Genomic DNA, 9,105 nt, shown 5'->3' with positions numbered 1-9,105 from the left:
AACAACATCCAAGATAGGGGATTACATATAACATAGAGGTTATATTTTTGTCCCACTCCCTGTTCATCCTCTAGTTGTCCACTATTTTTGAAGAGGACAGCTGGTAATATTATGTATACTACATTCAACTGTGTATTAAGTTTTTGTGCTGCCCTAAGCATTGGGAAATCTGTTGCCCCTGCAAACCTCCACCCCAACCATTTTAGCTCATGTTTGTCTGATATATTTGACACAGTCAGAAGCTAGATACATGTGGAGGTGTCATGTTTTCCACTAGACAATTAGGTGTAATTGATTCATAATAAAATTAGGAAATACAACATTTTGCAGAGCATAAGAGTGAGGAAGCATTATGCTATAGAGCTAACACTAAAAAATCTTTACCCCTAAAATCAGCAGAAATATCTATAATTTTAAACTTTCTGTTGTCAGTCTTGATGCACAACACATTTGGAGACCATTTTCCAATTTTAGTTTAGAGGGTGGTTAGTTTAGTGGGGGGTTTAGTTTTTAGTGTAGTTATAGTTTGCGTTGGGAGGTGGCGGTTTAGGTTTTAATCTCCTAACCACCCCCATACCTGTATGGGGGTTGATTAGGTGATTATTGTTAGTATTTATTAGGCCTTAATTAACTAACCACCCCTTGTACCAGTATGGGGGTTGATTAGGTGATTACCATTAATTAGACCTTAATTACCTAACCACCTCTCATACCTTTACGGGGGTTGATTAGGTGATTATTGTTAGTAATAGGCCTTAATTATCTAACTACCCCTCATACCTGTATGAGGATTGATTAGGTGATTATTGATGGCTACCATTTATTAGGCCTTAAAGGGTTAGAAATCTTTGCCAAACAGTACCAAAATAAAATACATTACTATAATTATAGATATATGTATATACAATAAAATCAACTTAATTTTTTCCTTGAACAAAGCTTTTAAATATTTTTAAAGGGCCATAATACCCAAATGTTTAAACACTTGAAAGTGATGCAGCATAGCTGTAAAAAGCTGACTAGAAAATATCTCCTGAACATCTCTATGTAAAAAAGAAAGATATTTTACCTCAAAAGTTCCTCAGTAGCCACCTCCCATTGTAAAGGATTTCTAAGCAGCATTTTAGTGTGTCTGTCCTGGGACATCTGAAGGGATGAGCATCGTGCACTCTCATCTTATTTCACCAATCAGGTAAAGGAAGTTTACAATGAAATCTCATGAGAGTCAAGTCAAATCTCATGAGATCACAGTAAAAGTTCATGACCTCAGCACTGCTGATGCTGATTGGCTGCTGTTTATTTCTTAATTTTGTTTAATTTTTTTACCTGCAGCTGGGAGCAGTTGAGTATAACTTTTTACACAGAACTTACTCTGCTGAGCTGAGGAGATTGTGAGGTAAAATATCTTCATTTTTTACATAGAGATGCTCAGGTGATATTTTCCTGTCAGCTTTTTACAGTTATACTGCATCAGTTTCAAGTTATTTAGCATATGAGTATTATGTCCCTTTAATTTATCTTTAAAATCCACATACAACGAGCAGTAACGACCGCCCATAAAATAGGCAGAGTTTCTGCAAGATGTAGTAATCATCCTCATCCAATAGGCAAGTGTTTCTGCCCATTTCATTTAAATATTAATAGGACGTTCTTTATTGAAACTTCGCATGCGCACTGATTGTGTAAGGGAAACGCCTGCGCAATACTATAAAAAATCCACAGAGGCTATATTTAAAATTATGCTCCAATCCATAGCATGCGCAGACCAGATGAGAATGTCAGTGTCCACATCAGTGACGTGCATTCATTAGAGGCAGGTGAGGCAGTGCCTACCCTGGCCAATGTGGGAATTACATCTAGTTTTTAATAATAAAAAAAATAAAATAAAATGTTTGTTTTTTTTCTTATTTTTTTTTTTTAACATATGAAAGGTGACCCCCCCTACCCCCCCACCCCTCCACCAAATTATGCTTCTTACAATTTTATTTTTTCCGTTTCCTCCGTAATTACTATTGCATTCATATTGCGCAAGAAGGTAAGAGGCCAGCTGTCCTTCCATTGCGCAATATGAATCTAATAGTCTGTTATGTTATGGGCTGCTTTAGAGACTGCCACCCAGTGGGGAATAATAACTAATGCAGCAGTCTCTAATGCAGCCCATAACTGCTCCCACCGGAGGCTAGCCTCGGGAGCCCTGAGCCCTGCCTGCCCGGCCGCTCAGCCAATCAGGCATCAGTATGTCTGAGTCTCTAGGCTGAGTTGCCGGGCGGGAAATTGTTGCGCAGCCGCATTGGTGGTCAGGTTGATGCGCAGTCAGTGTCACGTGCGACCGGCGTCAGAGCAGAGATTGAAGACGACGGACCGGACGTGCTGCTGCAGTTCTCCCAGTCTCTGTCTCAGAGGCTCAGAGCGTGACCTAGGCCAGCCCAGTTGTTTGGAGGAGTCTCAGGAGTGAGTCGGTCGGTGACGGTCAGGAGCGGAGCAGGAGTGTTCTGTGTTGGAGTCAGGAGGTGTCGTGTCACTGTCAGCCGGAGGACTGGAGACTGGAGGTGGAGGACTAGGAGCCCAGCCGGAGCGTAGCTACTAGCCAGGAGGTAGGTGAGGGCTGTCGGCTGAGCTCAATGCAGCAGTCATTGAAATTGCTCTTGTGGCTGGCTGGTCAGGAGGACTCAGGAGGTGTGAGGGTGACAGTTCAGACGACCGTCGGTCAGTGCCAGTGAGTGGTGGGTCGGGTGGCTAATAACAGGAGTGTACTACTCCTCCTGTTATTAGCCACCCGACCCACCACTCACTGGCACTGACCGACGGTCGTCTGAGTGACCTGTCACCCTCACCTCCTCCTGAGTCCTGACCAGCCACAGTAACTGTAACAGAGAGGCAGAGTCCTCCAGTCCAGACCCAGTGAGACTGTGTGTTTTACTGTTGTTGTCTCACTCACCGCTCACGAGGACTGGACTGGAGTGTTAAGAGCTTTTTAAGCTGCTTAGTTAGTTTTTTCAGTTAACTTTTACTAAGTGCGCAACGCCGCCATGACTGTCACAGTGACAGTCATGGCGGCGTTGCGCACTTAGTCTCTGATGATTCCGTCCGATGATCACAGGCTCGCCTCACACAGCTTCCTTTGAAGTTTATTTACTTGAGTCTCGAGAACACTTAAAGAATTTCTCTCCTCCAATACCTCCATAATATCATAATTCAGGCTCTTCCACTCCCTTCCTTTTCCTCATCAAACTTGGAAGACAAGTGATGAGGAAAAGGAATGGAGTGGAAGAGCCTTGAAGTAGGTGATATTATGGAGGTATTGGAGGAGAGAAGTTCTTGAATTTCAAGTAAATAAACTTCCAAGGAAGCTGGAATGGAAAGAAGCTGAGTCAGAGTCCACAATTGCGGTAATTGACCAGGCAGCACAGCCACAGTTTCCGGCTTCCAGGCCAGCAGGCTGCTGCAGGATTCCCTATCATTCTCCTTTTGTGTTGTTTTTCCCTTTTCCTCCCCCATTTATATATGCTCTCTGTGTATCTAACTATCTCTCCTTTTATCCCCCTCCTAACCCAAACGTCCAATGTCATGTTTCATCTGCTCCCACCTTCCACACTTCACTGCTTTTGCACTTTTTAATCTTTGCAGGTCCACACAGTAGCTTGTTATCTTTTACTCTGAAATGTCTGTATTCTTTCAGTTACCCCTCTGCTCAGACCAATCCCTCCCCTCTCTAGTCAATCATATTTCCACCACTAACTCCTATAATATGCTTGTTAGTTTTGCTATTATCTTATTGACCCTTATTGCTTAACTTGTTCTCTTTGGGCATACCATTTTCTATACTTCCCATTTCCCTTTACTTTAAGATACTGTTACCTTTACTGTTAAAATTTATTGTAAATTTCTACAACTTCTTTTCACTATCCCTTTCCCACTTCCCACTCTCTCCTTGAATATTGCCCTCTTACCTTTCAAACACACTTATCTCCAAGCCACTCTTACTCCTCTCCCTGCTTTTACACGTCCTACATACTACTTTATTATTCCTTCTAGTCACCATCATTCCAAGTTTCTCAGCCCCTTTCCACAACTACTCCCTCCAGGCTAACCCCAAGAGAATATATATATATATACACACACATTAATTAGCCAATTGACTCAAAGTGATTTAAACATACCATTGAAATAACTGGGTGCAATTGTGTCTCCTCCACCAAACAGAAGAGAATCACTTTTAAAGCTCAGTGGGTCTATCTGACTGTCCCAAGAGTGGACCCCTGAACTTAAGGTATCCCAAGTAATCCCAGAGTCCTGTAGACAGAGGTAAGAGATTGAAGGATGGTAACAGTAGAGAGTAATACAGGCAACCTAAGTATAAATAACATACACTTAAGTTGTGTTTCTATACAACATCACTCCAGTCACTTGTGTAGAATTAACAGCTTTTAAAGGTTCATTCAAAGGCTAATTAATAGATATGGACACAAGCTCTAAACAGGCTGTCTGCTACTTGAAACTGCTTAGCCCTTCAACAAAAGACCATGCAACGATAAGCAGCATCAGCGTGGAGCCTCAACACTGAAAGGGGTAGTAGGAATGTGCTAAAAAAAAAAGATTGGAGAAAAGGGCTGAAACACAGGGAACAAATATGAGAAGGGAGATGAGATAATGAGAGAAATCCAATCAGCAGTGCTAGTCACATGACTCAGATGTGTAACTAGCACTACTGATCGTATCAGCAACGCTGCTCAGGACCAGCAATGGTCTGCGGGTCCTGAGTTGTACTTCTACTGGGCGGGGGTTAAGTACACAGTAGTGCCGGGTTGATAGTCTTAAAATGACATGCTCTAATGAATAAGAGAATGTCATTTTTCCACTATTATGGTTTTTTTAACATTTCTCACCTTGCTGGTCTTTGGTTCCATACTGTTCTCACTCAGACAGTGTAACATGTGTTCCTGATCCTCCAGTGAATATGGGTGGGAAAGGCTCTCCATAAACAAATCTGCAAGTAACAGCAGTGGTTTATTGTGAGTATAAACTGGCCTAACTGAATTGTTGCTCTACAGTCAGACAGGAACTGAGTGACATCCCAGCCCAGGCGCACTCGTAATTAGCCATTGTCATATATCACCCCCCATGGTCTGCCGCTGCCGCTCTACTGTGACTGAGTGTCAAGTCTAGAGGAGATTAGAAGAATTGAGAGACTGTGAGACAGACAGTCACAGCGCACACACAGTCACAGTGTCAGTGAAAGAGAGACTAAGGGAATAAGCTTTAGTTTAGACTCTGGACACAGAGACAGGTAGGTTATGGTATTATTGTATTATTTAAAAATAATAGTTTATACTGACACAGACAGGCAGCAGCCTCATCCTCTAATACATTCCTCACTCATAGGAATACTTTACTAGGAGGTTCTTTATTATAAAAGTAATTTTATAAAATGATGCATCATTTCACACAAAAAGTGACAGTCCACTTCCATGATGTTCCAACAGTTCCATCCATCATTAGGTAATGATTCCTTCCTTCTATTCAATATATTTAGTCTGTTGCACAATTTTTTTATTCTCCTTTAAAAAATTGGCATAAAAATACCTTTTTTATTTTTATGCCAAGTTTTTAAAGGAGAATAAAAAAATTGTGCAACAGACTAAATATATTGAATAGAAGGAAGGAATCATTACCTAATGATGGATGGAACTGTTGGAACATCATGGAAGTGGACTGTCACTTTTTGTGTGAAATGATGCATCATTTTATAAAATTACTTTTATAATAAAGAACCTCCTAGTAAAGTATTCCTATGAGTGAGGAATGTATTAGAGGATGAGGCTGCTGCCTGTCTGTGTCAGTATAAACTATTATTTTTAAATAATACAATAATACCATAACCTACCTGTCTCTGTGTCCAGAGTCTAAACTAAAGCTTATTCCCTTAGTCTCTCTTTCACTGACACTGTGACTGTGTGTGCGCTGTCTGTCTCACAGTCTCTCAATTCTTCTAATCTCCTCTAGACACAGTGTGATCCTGACGCTAACTAATGGTAAGGGCATGAGCTTTAAAATGACTAAGTAAGTTGAACATCAATAGTTTGCCAGGGCTGTACTGCTGTAAAGCAAAAAAAGCTTTATTGGTCAATGCATAGACAAAGCCTGTGTACACAGTGCGCAGAGAATACTTACTCTGTGTGTTTGTACTTAGATCTGCTCCTCTGATGCCCTGCATGTAGATAAACAGCCTTGTCTGGCATGCTATCAACCTTGTTATGTCCCTTTAATGAATGGTCTCCATGCAATAACATGGAAGATGATGAGACTGGGAACTTTGGATAGGCTGTTAGTGAATCAAATCTGTCTCTCTTGAAGAAGTGCAGAATTGGGTAGTAGGAGTTATATTAAAAGAGGTCTCATAGGCTGAAGTTGGACATTCTGGATATAACGGCATACATATCAGTGAGTTCAATTTAAATCATCTGTTTTTAATTTTGGGCTTTACATTGCATTAAGACACATATGCTCAGCCTGTGATCGGAATCATCAGAGACTCATGTCATCAAAATTGCAAAATATACCTGCTTGAATGTGTGTGTGGGAACAACAAGGTGACCTTATTAACACTATGAAATGGGGGAAAATAAATTAAAACATAACTTTTAATAATATGCAGATAATATCTGCATATGAAAAGTAATGTTTTAATTTTTTTTTCCTCTTTCATATAGTGTTAATAATGTCACCTTGTTCCCACATACATATTCTTAATATGGCTTGAATATGTGTGTGGGAACAAGGTGACCTTATTAACACTGTATGAAAGTGGGGAAAAATAATGTAAAACATAACTTTTAATATGCAGTTCTCCCTCTCAGCGTGACCTAGGCCAGCCCAGTTGTGTGAGGAGTGAGTCGGTGACGGTCAGGAGGAGTCGGAGTGGACTGTCTGTGTTCTGTTGTGGAGTCGTGTGGAGCAGGAGTCAGTCGTGTCAGGTGTCAGCCGGAGTTGGACGTCAGGAGGACTAGGAGCCCAGCCGGAGCATAGCTACTAGCCAGGTAGGTGAGCTGAGGGCTGAGCTGAATCAATTCAAATCAATGCAGCAGTGAAATTGCTAGCTTGCTTGACTGTTGACTCTAGTGGCTGGTCAGGACTCAGGAGGTGGTGACAGGTCAGACCGTCGGTCAGTGCCAGTGAGTGGTGGGTGGGGTGGCTAACAGTACAGTAACAGAGAGGCAGAGTCCTCCAGACCCAGTGAGAGTAGTGTTACTGTGTGTTGTTGTTTAGTCAGTGTTAGAGATCATGACTCACTCACGAGGACTGGAGTGCTAAGAGCTTTAAGCTGCTTAGCTGCCGCTGCCTTAGTTTTTTAAGTTAGTTTACTAAGTGCGCAACGCCGCCATGACTGTCACAGTGACAGTCATGGCGGCGTTGCGCACTTAGTATCTCTGATGATTCCGATCACAGGCTCGCCTCACACAGCTTCCTTGGAAGTTTATTTACTTGAGAACTTCAAGAACTTCTCTCCTCCAATACCTCCATAATATCACCTACTTCAAGGCTCTTCCACTCCCTTCCTTTTCCTCATCACTTGTCTTCCAAGTTCTATGGAACTTGGAAGACAAGTGATGAGGAAAAGGAAGGACGTAGCAAAATTGCAAAATATACCTGCTTGAATGTGTGTGTGGGAACAACAAGGTGACCTTATTAACACTATGAAATGGGGGAAAATAAATTAAAACATAACTTTTAATAATATGCAGATAATATCTGCATATGAAAAGTAATGTTTTAATGTTTTTTTTCCTCTTTCATATAGTGTTAATAATGTCACCTTGTTCCCACATACATATTCTTAATATGGCTTGAATATGTGTATGGGAACAAGGTGACCTTATTAACACTGTATGAAAGTGGGGAAAAATAATGTAAAACATAACTTTTAATATGCAGATAAAGATTAAAACTGGAATCACTTTATTAAAAACACACTTAGGATTTCTCATTAGGTATGTACTGTTGCATAGTAAAGGTAATAGTGTGCTTTAGGTGCTTGGTTAAATCACATAAAACTGACGTATTGCCATTTGGGTATAGCAAGTTAAGGTAAATAACCTGTACAAATAACCTAAGAATGTCTAAATAGCAGAATTGACATTGACATTTCTGCTATTTAGACATTCTCATGTTATTTACATAAAATTGCTATACCCAAATGGCAATACGTCAGTTTTATGTTATTTAACCAAGCACCTAAAGCACACTATTACCTTTTACTATGCAACAGTACTTACCTAATGAGAAATCCAAAGTGTGTTTTTAATAAAGTGATTCCAGTTTTAATCTTTATCTGCATATTAAGTTATGTTTTAATTTATCCCCCCCCCCTTTCATATAGTGTTAATAAGGTCACCTTGTTCCCACACATATTCAAGGTATATTTGAAATTTTGAGACCTCCTCATTTTTTACTTAAAGGGACATTAAGCCACAAAATTTACTTTCATGATTCAGATAGAAAATACGATTTTAAACAACATTCCTATTTACTTCTATTATCTAATTTGCTTCATTCTTTTGTTAAAGAAATAGCAATACACATGGGTGAGCCAATCACATGAGGCAGCTAAGTGCAGATACCAATCAGAAGCTACTGAGCCTATCTAGATATACTTTTCAGGAAAGAATATCAAGAGAATGAAGCAAATTAGATAATAGAAGTAAATTAGAAAGTTATTAAAATGGTATTCTCCATCTGAGTCATGAAAGAAAAAAAATGGGTTCAATGTACCTTTAATCCCATGAGTGCTGTTAATGTAGTCCTTCCAATGTGTGTTTTATCTGACTGTTCTGTTCTGCTCTTTTCATGCTACGGAGAATAATGATACACGCATGAGGCCATAAGCATACAAAACAGCAAAGTCATTTTCAGAAGAGCTTGAGCTAAAAAAAATAAATAAATAAAAATCAATTTGTGCCAGTTTAGCATGTTTATATATAGACCCTCCCCATAGTGTTAATCAGTCACTTTAACAATGATTACCAATACAGCTCTGCAACTTCTGCAAGTACATTATGGCCCTGCAAAAAATATGCATGCAGCCCCCATCTGCTCTACCTACAGAAG

General features: G+C 40.1%; 1 long non-coding RNA gene across 1 annotated transcript; it reads right to left on the bottom strand.

The window, feature by feature from the left end:
* Positions 1–3,877: 3,877 nt before the first annotated feature.
* On the bottom strand, positions 3,878–8,882 carry LOC128655999 (uncharacterized). The gene is made up of 3 exons (XR_008401960.1): positions 8,770–8,882; positions 4,887–4,987; positions 3,878–4,293 (listed from the first exon to the last, which is right to left on the bottom strand). It is a non-coding gene; the product is annotated as an uncharacterized LOC128655999 (long non-coding RNA).
* Between the last annotated feature and the right edge of the window lie 223 nt (positions 8,883–9,105).

This window comes from Bombina bombina, chromosome 4, assembly GCF_027579735.1.
Source record: "Bombina bombina isolate aBomBom1 chromosome 4, aBomBom1.pri, whole genome shotgun sequence".
Lineage (NCBI taxonomy): Eukaryota > Metazoa > Chordata > Amphibia > Anura > Bombinatoridae > Bombina > Bombina bombina.
Note: the sequence above shows the minus strand (reverse complement) of the source record. Positions and strands in the feature narration are given on the sequence as shown.